Here is a 20,665-nt window from a genome sequence, read left to right on the forward strand (position 1 = left end):
ACCCCCACCAGGGGCAGCAACATCCTAAACCTGGTCATTACCAACATGGGCAACCAGTGGTCCACACCAGAGGTCAATTCCTCATTGGTCAGACCCGACCACAAGCTAATCACCCAAGACATCCACATCCTGCCCTCACCCCCAATTAGGGAAACCACTGTAAAAAACTTCTCCAAAGCCAACTTCACACTTCTTAAGACAGAAGTGGCAAACTGCATGACACCCATGCAGATGGACAATAGATTTACGACTGCTGAATCCTACACAAATGCACTTTATAAGCACTTACACAAGTGCATGGATCATGCTATCCCTAACAGAACCAAGATGCTATCCTCCAAAAAAAGGAAGCCAATCTGGTGGTCCTCTGCCATAAATAAACTCTACAACAGAAGAAAGAAACTTTTGCAAAAAAGAGTAAAATCCCATGACTGGAGGAACTCCCTGGTCAACCTCAGTAAGAAGCTGAGATCCCTCATAAAATTCTCCAAAGCTAGTTACAAAAATAAAATTGCCACTGACTCTAAAGAAAACCACAAAGCATTCTATAGCTATGTCAAGAATCTCAATGGCAACACTCAGATCTGCTCTGAGTTACAGCACAATGGCACTAAATATACAGAACCAACTGATATTGCCAACATCCTGGCAGATAGGTTCAGTGCTAACTTTATCCCCCTCTCACCCCCTAGAGGGCCCATCTCTATACCGGAAGAATGCAAAGTTCCTGTAATCATGGCTGCACAGGTAAAAAACACACTCTCCAAATCCAAGAACACAGTATCCATGGGACCTGACAATATCACAGGCTGCATTCTACACAAACTACAAAATGAACTGGCACCCTACTTAAGTACCATGTTCAATCATAGCCTCACCTCAGGCTTTGTGCCCACTGAATGGTGCACTGCGACGGTTATCCCACTCCACAAAGGGGGAACCATGATGGACCCCAAGAACTACGGCCCCATTAGCCTGATGAGCCTGGTCTGCAAAGCCATGGAACGTATCATCATGGAACTCATAAACAAAGACATTGGAAATCTCCAAACTCTGGACCCTACCCAGTTCGGGTTTGTAAAAGGCAGATCATGTCTCCTATACCTGATTGACTTCTTTGAAGCAGTCACTAAAGCCATAGATAAGGGTAAGGTGGTTCACACAGCTTATCTAGATCTCACCAAGGCTTTTGCCACCATCCCCCACTCTGGAATTATAGATAAGCACACTAAACTAGGTATAAATCCCTATGTCACAAGATGGGCTGCCAACTGGCTCTTGGACAGAACCCACACTGTGAAAGTAGCAGACTCCAAATCCGACTTCAGACCAGTGACAAGTGGAGTACCACAGGGTTCAGTCCTGGGTCCTCTCCTGTTTGGCATCTACTTCTCTGAAGTACAGGCTAACACAGGTCTTTGGCTATCAAAGTTTGCAGATGGCTGCAAACTAGGAGCCATAATCAAAATTCCTAATGATGTGGGCATACTAAAAAAGGGGCCTCACTGAGACAGATATGTGGTGTCAAAGCCATGGCCAGAAGCTCAATGCCAAAAAGTGTATTGTCATCCCCTTTGGTAAAAACTCTGTACTCATGAACTACCACATAAGTGGTAGTATACTTAATGCTGAAAGTGTGATAAAAGACCTTGGGATACAGGTGGACAGTAGTCTCTCCTTTGATAATCACATCACCGCAGTGGTCAGGAAATCCTTCTATGTGGCTCACCTCATCACAAAAGGTTTCTCATCCAGAAAAAAAGAGGTCATTCTTCCCCTCTACTCATCAGTCATTAGACCCATTATAGAGTACAATGCCCTTTTTGGTATGCACCTCACAAGATATCTACAACAACTGGAAAGGCCACAGAAATACCTCACAAAGAGGATTACTGGCCTCAAACAGATGCCCTATGCAGACCATCTCAAAAAACTCCAGCTTTACTCCGTCGCCTATCGCCTACTCAGAGGTGATCTCTGCCTAACATACAAAGCTATGTCAAACCCAGAGCTGCTGGACATGCTCCACTTAAAGAAATCCCAATCCATCCGAGCTACACGCTCTAGGGACCTAAACCTTGTCACCACAATAAACAGAATATGCTGGAGGGATAGATTCCTGTCCCAGAGACTTCCCATACTCTGGAACAGACTACCTTTCTATGTCAAACAGAGCTCCTCATTAGCACTCTTCAAGAAAAATCTTGATGATTGGCTGGGAAATAGGAAATTTACCCCAGTGATCACTTCTGTGGCTCTTCTTGACAGGGGCACAGGAAAATAATTTTCTTGGGTGGCGAAAGCCAGGGTATCTTTTTGGCTAGGCTTATATAGGCCCTAGGGCTAATAGCCTAGTACCTACCTATGAACCTATGAACCTATGAATCCGAATATGATGTGCATGCAAACAGTTGTATTGAAGACACAGATGTAGAGTGCATTACTCCACTGCTGTTCCTATGTTCCTGCGATCCTGATCAACTTGTGTACCTGCCTACACCCTGTATGCACACTACTACTCTATAAACATTCAGTATGATTATCTAACTGGTGCATCTCCCTCTGAAACACATGAGGGCTGGTCACTTCCATAACTTGACTCTACTCCTCCAAGTATGGTATATGTGCCTTCATTATCTCCATGAATGGACACCAAGGACTGTTCTTTAGCAGTTATATTTGCAGTGGGAGGTGACCCTCCTCCAGTTTCTATCATCTCTCCTACTGTGTTGTATGTCTTCTTGTAGATCTGCCTGATTATGTCAATGACACCTCACTGATACTGCGGCATTGTAAAATTCCTCCAGAACCAGCACTGATATTGTAGACCAATATCTCCTAGACATCATCAAATAGCAGCCTGGTGAGTACCCCTCTGCTCAACAAGTGGTGCCTATGGATACAAATCCCTGTAGCAGGGCATCGTTTTCAGCTCAACTTATGTTCTCCACTATTTGCCATCTGGCCTATCTTGATAACACAATGAGACTGCCTCATCTGGTAGCACAATTACCTTTGGTGCTGAAACATTAGAATGCTATGGATTCTATTCCCATAAGAGGTACTTGGATTTACTTTCTAATACTGACAGTGCAATGCAATGCAGTGCAGTAATGGAAGAGGGTTCCTGAGTGTGCCATCCTTTGAATGAGATGTTAAACCCAGATTCCATCTGCTTGAGCTTGTTGTAGCTCAGATGAATGTAAAAGTTCCCACAGTTCTTATTGAAAAAATAAAATGAGTCTTTTATTTGTATACAAAATATAACTCTTATTTATAAAATATTTACATATTTACAAATATTTACATATGTACAAATATAGATATACAAATCTGTTTACATATATTCATAATTTCCTTTACAATCATGCTAAATTTTCATTCTTATTAAACCACCACTCCTTCCTTAACCACCATCAAATTTTACTTGATATTGTTGCTAAAATCTATTTACCATTAAATGTAATTTAATTTATTCTATCATTCCATATAACCCAAGTAACATAAAATAATTTTTATCTACTCTTTAACATACTGTTTATTTCTGTTCTTATAATGTCCATATTTAATCATATCCATGTTTATTGCATCCACTTTTTTATATCTTAAATCTTTACGCAGTTTTTTCCATAACTTTTTTACTTTTTTACATTTCAAAAACACATGTTCTGTAGTTTCTTCTTCATATCCTATCACTTTTCTTTTTATACGGCATATTTCCTTTTATTGGCATTGTATCTATTAGTCTCCAGAAAAAATCTTGACATTCTACTTTCTGATTACACCATTTGCTTATTTTTATAGCTTTAATTTTTTTCATCTGTTAGATTTTCCCACACTTTTATATAGTAATGTTTTATCATTATAGTCTTATACCATACTTTTCTATCTTTTTTTTTATATAATCAATTTTTATTTTCCACAAAATATTTTTTCTTGGTAACATTTTATTTCTTCATTTTTACACTATTTTTCTCTTTTACCCTTTTTTCCCATAACCCCAAATTTATCATATTTTTATTTATACAGTTTTACTACTAATCTCTCATCTTTTTCATTTATCCACTTTAACACTTTAAACAAAATTAATGACTCAGTGTACACCACTGGGTTGATTAACCTTAAACCTCATTCTTCTTTATTTATATAAAACTTCTCTTTTTACTGGGTTTAATCTAGATTCTCATATATATGAAAAAGAAAATTATCTGCAATAATTTCTTTTCAAATGCTGTTAGCAACATCAATACACTTGTTAAGTATGCTGTTTTTCCCATCTGTACTGAATTTATCAAATAAGTCTTTTTAGTGAATGATAATTTATATGTGCTCCAGAAAAGACATAGTCACTTTATTTCTTCTATTATTTTTTCCAGTTGAATTCTACTTACATCTTTATTCCTAAATTTTATACCTAACACAGAAATTTCAATTATTGTAAAACATATACACCCAATCTTTACTACATCACCTAAACATTTACTTTTCTCATTATTTAAAGCCATTCCTAGCACCTCTAGACACTCATTTGTGTAAATTATTACTTCTTTTATTGAAATGTTTTTTTTTTTTTGCAATTATTATAACATCATCTGCATATATTAACAGAACTGGAATTCTTAACCCTTCAGGTGTTATATACCCTGCCTCCTTCACTTTGCAAATTATTTCATATACTATCGCATTCATAACTAATGCAAAGAATGTACAACTTGTCTTACATCGCTCTTCATGTTTTTTTTTTTTTTTTTACGAGGTAGGGTAGAGCACTGGATCATGGTACCAGGACAGGACATTGCTTGAGGCAGCTATGCTTCTGCTCCAGACCAGTAGTAGGGACAGACATTTGCATACATACAACTAGGATATGTGCCATGTAGGACCCACCAGGGATTAGTTAATTTCATAGACAGCATGGGCAAGAGGGCACCTAAGTGGTACAAGGCATACAACTCAACTGCCAGATTTTTGCTGAATGTCTACATTTTTGCCTCTTATTTTTGGTCTGGTCCTCATAAAATTTGTAGGTTTCTGGCAAATCACTGAGGACTGCAATGAGCGATATTTGGATGCAGACTTCATATCCTTCACAAAAAATGTGCTAATGGAAAACTTGTTATTTTAGCATTTTCTGAATTTGTTAGACTATGGTTAAAATTTATCCCAGATTTTGGGCTTTTGTCCCCCCTTTACTTCTGGCTTTTTCCCAATTTCTTATGCATAGAGTTTCAGAGGTCTGTTAGAAGATGGCAGTGGGTTAATGGGCTATAATTCTGGGATTACAGATGGGGAGATCCACTACAGTTGCCCCATCAATATATGTATACCTAACACCTGTTTAGGACATACAGGATAATGAGGGGTAGGTAGTCCTGATAGTAAGATGCTTTTCTACAGCTACATGGTAGATACGTGGCTACATATACCATATATAGTTTATATGTAGATAGAAGATTCAACTGACTATACTACGGAGTAGTCTGTTTACCTATACCCTTTCCAAGGTAAAGGATTAGGTGTACAACATACCTGAAAAATACTTCTTACCACTTTTCTACAGAATGTTGTGTACCCCAATGAGGCTGAGCCTTCTGTAAGCAATGCTACTCTACTGTCAAGATTCTGCTTCAAACTGCTGTACTGGTGGTGCTGCTGCTCCATTTTTGGTACCGGTTCTCATTTAAAAATGGTGGCATATATGCTAAAGCCAAAAATGAAACTAGATTACACTTATGTCTGTAAATCACTATATTTTGGTTAAGTGCACTAGTGACATAATGCACAGCTAGGTTCCAGCACACACCACTGATATGCCATGACTGAGGGCTATTGCATGCTCTCTGCACAAGTTCATGTGTACCGCTTCAGAGCAGAACAGACAGTACTGCTTACAATTTAGAAATCATGTTTCATGCATGAATCATGGGGTACCATTTTGTTTTAGATATTTTTGGGGCAATGGTTGCCAGTGTGAATGCCCCACAGAGACTACCTGCCTGGTATGCTAAAGTGGCCCAAATTGTGCTGTGTCTCCTACACGGACAGTTCAGGAATTGGCAGCAAGTTCTCTGTGTGAGTCCATTTTAGAAGATGGAGGTCTGGTTTGACCCAGCTAAACTTCTGACTGAGGCTACTGATATCTCATGGACTGGTGAACAATGCAGATATTGTATGATAAACTGCAGTGTCACCATAATTAAGATGCCTGACAGTGAGAAAAAGAAGTTAACCAGTAACATCATAAAGAGTAAAGGAAACATTTGGCATTGATAATGTTTTTCAAACTTTACACTCTTTTTTTCGAGCCATTCAGAGCATTGTTCCTAATAAAGGCTATTTCCTCTGACAATACCAGGATATATCAGGTGGGCTACTGTGGGGGGCTGCATTGTTGTTGTGCCTCTTTCTTGACACTGCTACATATTATGGGGTACCACAAGGCTGTTAAGATTTGAGATTGTGGGCACCATCTTTGGCTTCTAATTTGTCCAAGTCTTTTGTGTTTCTAATAACATGATAGGACTGGATCCATTCCCAAGACAAAATATTATTAACGTTCATGAAATTAGTATTATTTTAAACTTTGATATTAGCCAAAAGTGATCTTTTCAGCACCCGCAATGTGTCCAGAACTGATCCCTTCTGCAATTAATATGAAGTAGCATATCTAAATACGACTGTAATTTTTTTTTATGAGCCCCATTGCTCCTACTACTGTTGGAACTGTCTGGGTATCCTTCTTCATCATTGCCCTCATTTCTGCCTGAAAGTCCTGGTATTTTATGACTTTGTGCTCTGTCTGTATGTGAGATACTGGAATCACTGTGTGTAGTAATTTCAATGATCAATGCTACTTTTGTTTTCTTTTTATGGACTACCATATCTGTTTTTTCACATTTTTTAACTGTTGGCAATGGGTGAGCCCATGTGATATAAACTTCAGCAGTCTCTATAATGCTTTGTAGCTTATGTTTCCAATACTTCTCAACAACTTCAGTCCTGTAATGTTTGTACAATCCCCAATGCAAGAGTCTTGCCACATTATTATGCTTTTCAGTATAGTATACAGGCTCTCCGCCAGTAGTGTATTCTTAACCATTCCTGCATCAGATCCTGATTGACTTGAGGTTGTTCCAGGAGTTTTCTGTACTTGCAATTATATTTATGACTTTTCCACATTTCTTGACTTCTTCTTTGATCCTTCACCGAATATTCTTTCTTTTGTTTTTTTTTTAGCATATTCAGTTGCTGCTTGATTTTTGTCTACTTCTGGTTTGATTTCCATTTGTGCTTGACACAGATATGCTTCTGCTAAACTAAGCAGAGAGGTAATCTTAGACTTGTTCTCCTCATGTTTTAAAACTTTCAGTATGTTTGAATCTTGTAAGGTCAGCAGATATGTATGCAGTCCTATGATTGTAGAGCTGTACATATAAACAATTTTGAGTAGGTCCATACCTCCTTCAGAACGGACAATATATAATCTTGGCGTGCACTGAGTTTTATGAATCATCTGATAAGCATAAAGCATTTTTCTTGTTTTTTTGTCCAAATGATCCAGTATATTTTGGGGACAGTCAATCACCCCAAAACTATAAGTTAGAACAGGAACAGCAAATTGATTTATAGCTTGGACTTTATCTCTAGATCTCACGGCTGTTTTCAGTACTAATTTCAGTCTTCTAAAATACTCTTTACCAAGTTTTATTCTCAATTGTTCATGTTTTATTGTCAGTCCTTCATTAATTCCCAAATATTTATATACTCCCTCCTTCTCAAGTTCTGTTCTATCACATTCCTGTCCCAGACTGATATTTTCTAGGTGCTGCAGCTTTCCTGCTTTGAAATGTTGTTTTTGTACATTTATCAAGGCCAAATGACATTCTTGTATCATCTGAGAAAGTTTTGACTACTTGCAGTTGTGCTTTCAGTTCCTTGTCTTATGAACTATACAGTTTTAAGTCTTCCACAAATAGAATATTGATACAGAGAAAGCATTTGACAGAGTAATCTGAGTCTTTATGAGCCGGTCAATGGAAATATTTGCATTCCCTGATAATATTATAAGATTAATTAGGAGGATATATGAAGGATTGGAGGTGAAAATATAAGAGGGTAGGTTCCTCTCTGATAATTTCTGCTTGATCAGAGGAACCAGGCAGGGGTATCCTCTTTCCTCTTTGGTATTTGCATTATATTTAGAACCACTGGCAAAGAAAATAAGGGACTCAGAAATTCAAGGATATAATTGGTATGGTAGCCAAGAAAAGCTGGCCCTATTTGCAGATGATATTATTTTATACTTGATAAAACCAGAAAAGGACATTACAGCATTTTGGAACATTTTGAGACAGTGTCAAATCTTTTCAGGATACAAATTTAATGAAGCTAAAACAAAGGCAATAGCAGTAAATTATGTACCCACATACGAACTGGTTCTGCAATATCCATTTTATGGGGACATGATAAAATGAAATATTTAGGAGTATGGATTAAAAAAGATTCCAGTGTGGCAGCTAAGGATATGTGTGAAGAGACTAAAAAAAAGATAATTCAAAAACTGAGAAAATTGAAGCTTTGTCATATGGATATGGATCATAAGATACAAGCAGTTAAAATGTTTTTAGTCCCTTTAGTCTTATACACAGGTCAGGCATATTTTATCAACTACAGGAAGAGTTGTAGATAGCAATTAATAAAGAGCCGAGGGATTTTATCTGTGAGGGGAAGATGGCAAGAGTCAAGAGGGATTAAGCTTATCCTTCCAATAGAGGAAGGCAGATTGGGATTGCCTGATTTAAAGGGGTATTTCAGAGCTGCATGGCTCCTATACATACACAAGCAGAAACATATAATTCAAAGTGGAAATGAACGATGATGAAATAGGGGGGAACTCAAGAAACAAGGAGAGACTGGGATTGTGGATGGAGACCTTCAAGGAGTATAACAATAATCATACGGAATATTATATTCATAAAGTAGCAGAAAGTATTCTAAGAACCAAGCCAACACTGGAGTAGAAAAAGGAGATTCTGCTGATAACGATGACTGCAGTTAGGGATACAGACAATAGGCAAGGGGGGGTGGAATTTATTGGAGAAAACTGGCAAAGGAACCAAGGTATTGGGAGCAAATAACTAGAGAGGGAAAGATGATAGAATGGGAAGATGCCAAGAATTTATTTGGACTGCAGGTTAGACATTGCCTTCCCTATCAAAGACTGATGTCAGAGTATATGCAAAGAGAAAGAAACAGGGGGTTCTAAATGAAAGACTAGCACTGGTAAAGTTTGTAATATAATCCAGAAGATAAGCTGCCATTAAAAAAGGGATAATTAGTACAGCATAAAAATATTGCACGATAACTATAAGAATCAATCAGAGGAGGTTTATTTCAAAGACAGATTGGATAAGCAATTCACAGATAAATAATGGGGGATATATGTATGTCTCCCAGATATGCAACAAAATCTGGAAGATTTAGGATTTTTTTCTTGGAAATGTTTACATAGATATTTGATACCCCTTGTAGACTCCAGAGAATTTTTCCTCAGGTAGACAGCAAGCATTGAAGGTGTGATGGGGAAGAAAGAGATAATTGGGAACATATTTTCTTGGAGTGTAATGGGTTGATGTAACTCTGGAAATTATTCTTGATGCGGAATTAAAATTGCCTAGACATAGTAAGACCTTGCCAATCTAATTTTGATGGCTGCCAAAAAAGCAATTACTAGGAAATGGAAATCAAAGTCTCAATCAACTGTACTAGAAGTAGTGAATATAGTAACAGAGATAAAATAACTGTAATTGGGATCTCTAGAAAAGGGTAGGAGCAAATTGTGGGAGCAATATATACAGGGAGGAATGAGGTTAAAAAGGCAGGATTTGAATGTTTGACTGACAATGATTGGGTAGATTATAAGTGATGTATAATGTTTGCAACTAATATGTAAATATAGTTTGAGATGTAAAATGTTTGCAACAGAGATTGTGTCAGTATGGTTTGTTTGAATTTATTTAAATGTATGATTGTCTATGTCATAAGTGATAATTTAATAAAGATGGTTCTTTAAAAAAAAAAAAAAAAAAAAAAAAGATAAGTCTTTACACTTTGTTGTTTTCTGTTATCCAAATTGTAACCTTGACCTAATTTGTTAAGTTGACAGTTTAATGGATTAAGGGCAAGACAAAAGAGCAGCAGTGACAAAGAGTCACCCCGAAATATCCTCCTTTGAATTATTACCACAGGGATAATAATTTGTCCTTTTTCATGGCTTAGCTGGAAAGTGGTTTGCCACTGTTGCATGTTCCCTGTAATGTAAAAGATCAATGTAGGGTATATCCATGAATGTGAGATGCTGTCATATGCTTTTTTGTAGTTTATCTATACCACACTTAGATTCTCCCCTTTTTACAATTACAATTATGACTTTAACAACAAATGATGCTTTGTTCCATATGACTTTCTTTTGTTACCCTTTTGTTCTACTGCCATGATTGAATTTTCTTCTAAATGACTATAAACTCTGTCAGCATTAATTTCAGTGCATAGTTTATACATATCAGAAGGCAAGTTATTGGTCTAAAGTTTTTAGGATATCTTGCAGGTTCACTCTTAAGGACGGGTACTGTTTTTCCTGTTGTTAAGCAGGTTGGAGTCTGTTCAGGGTGCACATATAAATAGTTCTTACTCATGGCTAAATCTTCGTGTAAAGATGTTAATACTTTTAGTGAGAAGTTAGATATTACATCTGGGCCTGGAGTTTTCCATTTAGGGGCTTTTCTTAATTTTGTTTCAATTTCTCTGGCTGTTACTTCATTCCATTTACTATTCTGTACATTTGAACTTCTTACTATTTCTTTCACTTCTCTCCATTCACCATCTTTGTTATGTTCCACAGGGTCTTCATAGATATGTCTCTAAAATCTGCCTATTTTTTCTTTTTTTTGATGGTGTTCTTATTCCTTTTGCCTTTTTTCCCAACTCCCTATAAAACCTTTTTGGATCATCAATGAATTGTTTATTTTGTACTTTTCTTTTATATTTATCTGCATAGCTTCTAATTTTTCTTCCTGTGCTGAATCTTTTGTTTATTATTTGCAATAGTGTACAATAGATCCTGGTCTGCTCTTATACTGTGGGTTGCTTTTATCACATTGATCTTTCTAAGAATTTTTGTTAATTTGTTCCCTCTTCTGTATTCTTCTGTACTCTTCTACCAGTGATACCTCTTGTCTTAATTGCTTTATAGTTTTCTGCATTTGATACTTCTATGATGGCGTTTGATTTCTTCATTTCCCTTCCCTTTATGCCCTGTGTTTTTGTGGCAAGATTTTATCTGTTATTAATTTAGCTGCGCAGTAATATATCCAATTTACTTCTGTTAGTCACATGAATTTCTGTGAACAGTCTTGGTTATTGTGTTAATTTGTTTTATCAGACATCTAACCTTTTGGGTCTTATTAACTTTTTGTAATCTATTTCTTTTGTTGATCTTAATATGTCTATCCATCTCTATTTAACCAAGCAACTCTTCCTTTAGATCATTTTCTTCTACACTACAGGCACATAATTTGTTCTCCATTTCCTGCGTGCATTCTACAGAAAATTCAAGAACATCTTCCTGTGGCATTTTCTCTTCAGCTGCATCCTGCGTCATCTATCGCTCTTTCATATGGGAACTCACTGGCCTGTCACTCCACAGCATTGACTGCGTTGGAGTAGCCACTGTTTCCTGTTTCTTTCCTTGTTATGCAACTGTAGCTGAACTTTTGTACTGTTTTCCTACTGAAGGCTCCAAAGTATCTTTATATGGCAACTGATCAGATGTGTCCCTCCCCACTGGTTTCTCCTTAATTTCAAGACTTATTGTTCTATCATGCTGTGGTGTTACCAGAGTTAGATTTCCTACACTAAATTTTTCACTTCACAAGCAATCCATAACTTTAGTTTCTGTTTCTTTAACTTCTCCTTTACTAATCCACTTTTCTACTTCCTCCTTTGTTTTGTTATTTATTTTTTATTTTAAAATTTTCCATAGCCAGATGCCTTTACTTGTAATTCTTTTCAGATATCTTTGGTGTTGCTTTTTTGGTATTGATTAGTTTTTGTTTCTGTTTTTCATAAGTATTGAACCATATAAAATCTCTTTTTTTATTCCATGTCCACATGTCTTCTTCAGATGTCTCCTACTCCTCCTGTTTTTCCTTACTCTGGGGACTTATTATTCCATCATGCTGTGACATAACTTGTTTTAGACTTTCTACACTAAATCCTTCATTTTGCAGGTATTCCATAAGTTAAGCTTCTATCTGTTTAACTTCTATTTTACTAATCTTCTTTTCTATGCTCCCCTTTGTGATCTTACTTTTGGTATTGTGAAATTTTTCATATCTGAGTGCCTTTGCCTGTATATTTTTTCAAATATCTTTGGGGCTGCTTTTTAATTGATTAGATTGGCTTTTTTCTTTGCATAAATATTGCACCACAGGATCATAGGAAGTTACTAGGCTATTGGCCCTGAGGCCCTTAAAAGCCTAGTCAAGAATTTAGCCGATTGTTCTGACAAGTCAACACTCGATGTCTCTGTCTAACAGGAACACCACATCAGACCTTTCTTTCTTTCCCATGTCAATGTTTTTTAACTCCTTTTAAAAATCTCTAGATTAGTTATGTGTTTGCACTTCCTCAGTCACATCTTTTTCCAAACAGTCTAAAATTTCTCCATCTATATAATATTTTTTTAAGAATATGTTGTATTAATGAACACAAATTTGAATTTGAAGCTTTTGACAGTTTTTCTTGTGCAAGTATTTTTAGTTCTTCTAATTTCTGATTAATCTTTTTGTATATTTTCTATCCAGAAATTCTGGGCTTCTTGCATAATACTAACAATAAATAGTTTCCACTCTATCATCTTTATGGCTGCTTTTTGGCCTGTCAGTTTTTGTGTTTTTTGTGGACCACTTCTTCCTTCTACAATGGGGGACATATGTGCATATAATGGGATACAAATCTCCACAAAATACATAGTTATATGTGGCTATGAGGTTGCAAGCACATTTACAGCCTTTGGCTGTCTTACATGTGGATCTAGGACTTTGCTGTTAGGCTGTAGGCAAATTTCCAGGCAATTGTGCTTATATATGTAGCAGTGTAGTTTGCTACCTGATGACTGCATCTCACCTATACCTGTAAAGTATGCAGGCTGCATTTCCCCTTTTGTCTTTCATCTTGGGCAAAGCAAAAGGTCAATCCATGCTGGCTGCTAAAGGAAGCACTTGATAACTTTCACCATGGGCTGTTATTTACATATTACTTACAGATTTTACTTATAATTGTACCATTCATAGATCACTTTCACTTATATCTTCCTTCTGATTGTGTCTTCCTGTTGCTAGTCATGATGATGCCAATGAACCACTGACATATCAGCATCAGTGGAACCTTGCCCCATCTGTGGTTGTGGTGGGAGAGAATGCTAGGAGTGCCTCACTGGGGGGGCTTCTGATCCCACCCTGCCAGGTAGCCTGTGTCAGTCTCCTGCTGTGGCCTAGACATCACTGCAGGGGGAGGACAGGGAGTAAGTACAGAGTGCAATGGCACACTGGAAAGCTGCTACCTTGCCCCTCCTGTGGCTCACAGCAAATGGATGGAACTAGCAGGCTTTTGTTATCAGGCTACCAGAGGAGGGTGTGGCTCCTGCCACTAATTACACTGATGTATTTAACCACCTGTGGATTGTACTGATATCTCCCTAGTTCAGTCAGTAGCCAGCATGCTACTCATACCTCCCCATACCTGAACCTATTCCCAGCCTTGTGTACTCCCACATTATTGTGTGGCAAACCCTTTTCTGTACGTTGTCCACTCCACTGAATCGTTTGTTTACCCTCTCTTTGCCTCTGTCCAACTCATGTCCTCCACTCCTATTGTGTGCAGATCTATTCACTTTACCTGCATGGTTTTGTGTTTGTTTGTTTGTTTGTTTGTGTCCCCCCTCTGCCTATCCTTCCCAGATTTTACTCTTGCTGTTTCCTTATCACCCTTCCCATCATACTTTCTCTCTGTCCATATACATGCATATAAAATGGGATATGAATCTCCACAAAATATGTGCACTTTCTCCCATGTGCTTTCCCTTTATGCGTCTCTTCTGTGTGTACCTCTACTTGCAATGTAACCCAGTTTCTTACTGCTGCATACTTCCTTTTCCTTCCCTTTATGGAAGCAGTGGGGACGGGACACCATTAGCAGGTGTTTACATTGTGACATCATTATATTGCTACTTTGCTAACATCCTGCTCCATCACATGTGAACTTGCGCAGTCTGCTGCCATCCAGTCTGATGAGGTCTCAGCTAGACTCTGTGTAGCTGTTCCTTTACAAACTGCTTCTTGTTCCTCTCCACTGTGGTTTGCTTGCGGCATTGCCCCAATTCTAGAATCACTTAGCTACTTGCTCAGATTCACACCTTGTCACTATTTGGAGCTTAATATACTTCAGTGTGTATTTCTTTGGCAGATTCTAATAGGGGAATTTGGTGTTGCCACCTTGTATCCAGATCTGTGGTGGGGGAAGTACACGACTGGTAGGAAATAAAAAAAAAACAGAATGCTCTGCTTCACACTTAAAAGTTTTGATTTGTACTGTCAGTAAACACAAAGACAACAAGAACACCAGTAATACTTAGATGATCTTCCAGTCTGCTATACACTAGGAGTAACAAGACAGTTATGTACGAAAGCTGACCACCTCCCCCACCGATGTAGTAGTTATTAGAAAAAGTTTATATTCCCTACAGAGAAGACGTTTGTTAATTTAGAAAATAAATTAGGAAAATTGCACATTCGCTAAGCAGAAGTTTGCTACATAAAAAATAAATTATATAATTGGTTTTCTTCCCTTCATTCTTACTAGAGTACAAGGGTTTGGCAGGGAGATTGTGACACAACCCAAATCCATATATGCCCTACACAGGCATTACATTAAGTCTTAAATAGGTATCCTGGCTGTTGTCATCCTGTTTCTGAAATAAAAATGAACACACATAAACACATATGTGTGTGCACGCACACACACATACACACAAACAAAAACACATAACACACACACACACACACACACACACACACACACACACACACACACACACACACATACATATATACACACATACACAGTGACGTGCTAAAGCACTAACTTACAAATTCTGAAATGATGGTCAAACAGGTAACCATATGAAATATCAGAACCCACTACATAGAATCCTGAAATATGGAGACTGAATGGCCAAAAGAACAGACTAAGTCTGAGATGCCATTTATTGGAATATTCCCATTTGTCCTGGTTCACTTCAATAAAAACACAACACCGAATGACATTTGACGACCTTTATTAAACTTCTGTAAATATGATTGTTAACCAATAGTTCTAGATTTCAACTAAAAACATGACACAGGTGACAATAGCCTCCATGAAAGAAAACATAAAATAACCATATGGACAGCATAACAACTCACCCTTGATAAGCAGCATCCCCCACTTGCTCACTTATATTTGCACTAACCAAGGCAGCATTACCTGCTCACTTTCAATTTATTGAATTACACCACCGTCCAAATAAGAAGCTCTGCTTGCTTATTTACTTATCCAACAAAGCAACTGCTCACTTTCCTTCCCAACTTATTGAATTGCACATCCAACACCAGAGGGGGAACAGAAGAGGGCAAACCTGCCCCTCTTCTACACCCACCAGCCTGACCAGGCTGTTCCCCCTCTCTCCGACCAGCTTCCAGGAATCTAATCACCAGTACAGCACTAGGTCAACATCATTCAGTGTACCCAATCCTCCCTAACCAATCTGGATCAAAGCCATTACCTCCTAACCCTATACATAGCTAGCAAAAACAGCCAAGTACCAAACCTGTGAAAATAACTATTGACCCCTCTCCTATGCTAAGGTAGAAAACCATAACCTCATCTTATCATAACTACTGACCAATGAACTAATTAAACCACCCAACCAATGAAATCCTTGCAATGATACCAAGAACATTACCAGCCACTGAATCCACTACTAAGCCCACTGCTACTGAAGCCATGCCAAAGCAATTGCATGCCATCATACCACATAGCAACCCCATTTTATCACCCAATTATTTTTTTTTATTTTTATTGCTGTCCAATGAATGTGATACCCTTGTTAAATCTCTTTAATTACATTTAATAAAATACTGCCATCACACCAACTACCCATTATAAACAATATGATACTTAAACCACCATGATGGCCAGTAGCAGCACGACCTAAAAAACACCACCAAAATAGATCAAGCTAGGCAAAGCTAACTAACACCATATACCAACAAATTAAACAATGCCTGATGCCACCTGGTCACACAAAGTTTGTGCTACGCTATTACTGTCCAGAATATAGTAAATCAACCCAACCCAATCTCACCTGAATACTGCAGCAACTCAACGCTAAAACCTCCCATCAAAACCCCCCCATCTAGCTTCCAAGCCTAACGTATGCAATACAACCCACTAATCCTCTACCGCTGATGTCTGCAACAACCTCTGACCCATGCCAAAGAAGACCCCCACTAACCAAAAACAGTGTAAAAATACAACCCTGATGCTTTCCATACAAGATCAAACTAAAACAATACTGTACCTTGTGACTGCAGGGAAGAAAAACAAAAAAAAAACACAACAAAGCAACAACTCCATATTCAGCTGCACTGCTGACAACCTGTGACCTCCTTTCATACCACTCCATCAGCCGAAACCCTCCTCAGCTTCTTCTCACAGCTTCTTCTTTCACCTGTCAAGTCCACATTTCTTCTGTCCCCATGTATTACAACTCTGCATGTCCCCATCTGTGCTCATAGTGATATGTAAAAGAAAAGACTGTAAATACTCCACACACACATAATGCAAATTCTTACTGACCATTATACACCACAAAGGGCATTTCTCATGCATCAACTGCATAAAATACAGACACTACCAGATGCAAAACAACTATAAAAATTAAAGTGTCCTACCAAGGATCTCCATAAAATTACCTCCCAACTCCCATAGTAACGGTACAACAAATACCCCTGCAAGATAAAACAAGGTCTCATTTTATAGACAGAATTATCACTCTTCTGCCAACACAGGAGGTTTCCACAACATTAATGATTAGACAAAGAAAAGGAAAACTGTCCACAATCCTATAATACCACCATTTACAAAAACAGAGATACAAATTCCCCCTATGGATCCACCTATGCTTCCTTAGGACAAAGACAACATTCACCCTTGTCCATCTTAACATGTGCAACATGCACCTGCACTCTGAACTGTGAAATCTCACTTACCTGAACATGGCTGGATTATGAAAAACCTTAAAATCATTAGCCTGGAAACCACTCAACTACAGATTAACTTAAACTTATCATCCTGCTGTTTACCCCACATCAACCCAGCCTCCCCCCGCAGCTTACCCTATCTTCCAAATAAGATTGCACAATAACCATAACTGAAACATAGATAAAAAACAACTTAAGGGCCCTAACCATTAACTTAGCAACTTCCTATGCCTATTATGGCTTTGCATCCATCCCACCTGCAAGAACCCCCACACCCCTCATAAACTTCCCCAACCCTGCTTAACCCAGCCCCAAGATAACCCTCTTCTCTTGCAGACACATTACCCAAACTGCATCAAATAGAACATACATACCCTAAAAACCAAGAATAAAAGCTTCCCTGTGACCTCCTTGTACACCACTCCTACCACCGAAACATCCAGCCCATCAGACTCAATTACATCTAACAATTTCCAGCAGGCCTATGATTGTTATTTCACACTCCCCCACTTGAGCACCCTTGTACATAGGTCTATCCATGGAGACAACCACAGGAACCACTTCCTTCAGGTCACCGCCTGGTGCCCCAACTGCTCTTCCCCACCTGCAAGGAAAACAAATTAAGCACCTTGCTACCACAAAAACTGAAAACGTTATCGGTATCAATCTCCATCCATGCAATTATGTAGCTACCAGTCAGCTGCTCAACCCCCCATGGTAACAAAACGATTCACATCTTGGAAAACATTTGGACAGTCAAGCTGTGACAAAAGTGCTTTTCAAATCACCCACATTCTAGAAATATGGTTAGGCACCATACAAATTAAAGATGGGAATCAAACCCCTTACCCCATGTTTATGCGACAAACAAATCACTATGCCCACCTTACCACCTGCATTAAGCTAGCTGTCTGATCTGGGAACTCTGTAATCAACTTTCAACCATAAATGGCCACTCAAACTCCTGTCATTATAACCCACCAATATCTGTATGTAACTACAGCTGCCACTAACTGGACTTGGTATATACCACATCTGATTGTGATAAAATTAGCAACAGTACAGCATTCCAATATGCTTTACACAAATGCACATTAGTCATGTAAAGATATGCTAATGACTTAACTTTATCATCTCAGCAAAGTCAGTCATTTTTCTCTACTGACATCCCCATCCTTCTCAGGTGTCAAAAACTTAATAATAATAAGGACCAAAGTGACATATTTTAATTGATTTCACAGAAACAAACATTAACCAAAGTATTCCTTCCTACTTAATTCACACACCCACTCCTGCACACAAGTCCTGCAGAGCTGATTGCACTGTTAGTAATAGCCATTTAAGAGCTTGCGGTACTTTACCTACATATAACCTCTCTCCCATGCCCACCCGCAGTTATACCCCCATTGTTTATGAACACCCCTTATTGATATTAAAAATCAAGGTGCATATACCTTATTGCCAGATTTGGATAAACCAAATTAAATATAAAGATCAGTAGTGTCATACTATAAGATCCAGCCAGTTGTAACACCATTGAAATACAAAATATTTATGAGACCACAAGAAATATTAACCACCTGTAAGCCAAGCGGCAAACTGGTATGAGTTATATCTCTACCCGATGTTATATTAGTTGTATGAGTACACATAAATAGACATAACTGTATTTATTACAGGTACAGTAACATATACCAAGTCAATATGCACAGTCTTTGCAGAAGTAACATCCATCTCAATAATTCTGCACTAATTAGAATAGGGATGCTACTAATGCAGAAGATGCTGCTGGCAAACAACTTTACCTACCAGTGCTTGCAGGACACATTCATCTAATTTTGACTTCCTTATGCTTCTCTATCATCAAAATGCCAATCTCTTCAAACATCACTGAGTACTGGTCTGACCTAGCTGTAAGGCTAACACTGTGCTGTTGCAGCATACACCTCCAGAAACATGGTGTGCAAATGGAGCCCTATACGGTAAATGAATCAGTCCCCCCCAGCTATATCACTATCCCATCACTTGGCTGTCTCTTCCCAATTACCATACAACCATTAAATCCTGGCGGTGCACCAACTATTTTCTTCTTTAGTTGTACAACTGGATCGTACCTGCCGTGAACAAGCTAAGTTGCTGCATTCCATCTATACTTCAGCCCACTGGCTGTGCAACCTATACTTCATGCCTGCAGAGAGGCAAAATCATACCATGTAACATGACCCTGGAACTGCCCCACAAAAAAAAAAAAATAGTTCCTGCTGCTCACGTAGCTATATAAAAGGGGGAAAAACAACAAACTTAAGGCACAACTGGTGACAGTTCCAAGGACTGCAATTCCTAATATACCAGTCACCTGCTAGTTAATATACCTGTAATAAATACAGTTATGTCTATTTATGTGTACTCACACAACTAATATAACATCAGGTAGAGATATAACTCATACCTGTTTGCCGCTTGGCTTATGAAATACCCAACATCTATCACTGCAAACGTGTACAAGCTTGATTATCAAATGTTAACCAAATCCTGCATGCATTTTGACATTCCCAGTAGGCACTGCCCATTTCTCGCCATGTCAAAAAAGAAAGCATGCCAATCTCCCTTCTCCTTAATCATCAGTGCCAGTGGAGTGTGTAAACATGCCAACATGGCCAATATTGCTCTTATAAACTTAGAAAGTTGCCAGAGTAACAGGGTTCATCTCAACATGCCCCCTCTGAAGGATCTGAAGTCTGAAACCCAAATGTATGTCACTACCTAGTAACCCCAATCCTCAGATCATCCCAGTGATTTGCCAGATGTTTATGAGGAACAGGTCAAAAACACAAGCCACAAATCTGGACACTCTGCAAAAATCTGCACAGCTGACAGCTATGCGTCTTCCCCCTCCTCAGAATGCCTAAGCCCACATCCCAACAAGAAATGATGCCAGAAGGCCACACACAATCCCAATACCTCAGGTGGCCACCCCACATCTAACATCTCAACCATTACCATAAAGATCCACACTGTAGGCAATAAAACTAGGTCACCAGCTGAACCCATCAAGTATGAAGCAAAATGAAAGCCTAGCCAAGCCCTGAGTTATATAACCAAAAACCAACATGTTCCAAACAAACTCGGCGGACACGGGAGGTGCAACTATAAAGTAAAGTGAATGCTCTCATAAACAAAATGTTACAAGGCAAGCACCTTCACAAATTACACACCAAGAACCTTCAGTCCTAATTGCTAATCCCCTCCTACCCTTTGCCCAAGGATAGACCTTCACTCAGAGGATCATATTCATTGCTATAGTT

Source organism: Protopterus annectens, chromosome 4.part1 (assembly GCF_019279795.1).
Source record: "Protopterus annectens isolate FY-2018-M chromosome 4.part1, PAN1.0, whole genome shotgun sequence".
NCBI classification, from domain to species: Eukaryota; Metazoa; Chordata; order Ceratodontiformes; family Protopteridae; genus Protopterus; species Protopterus annectens.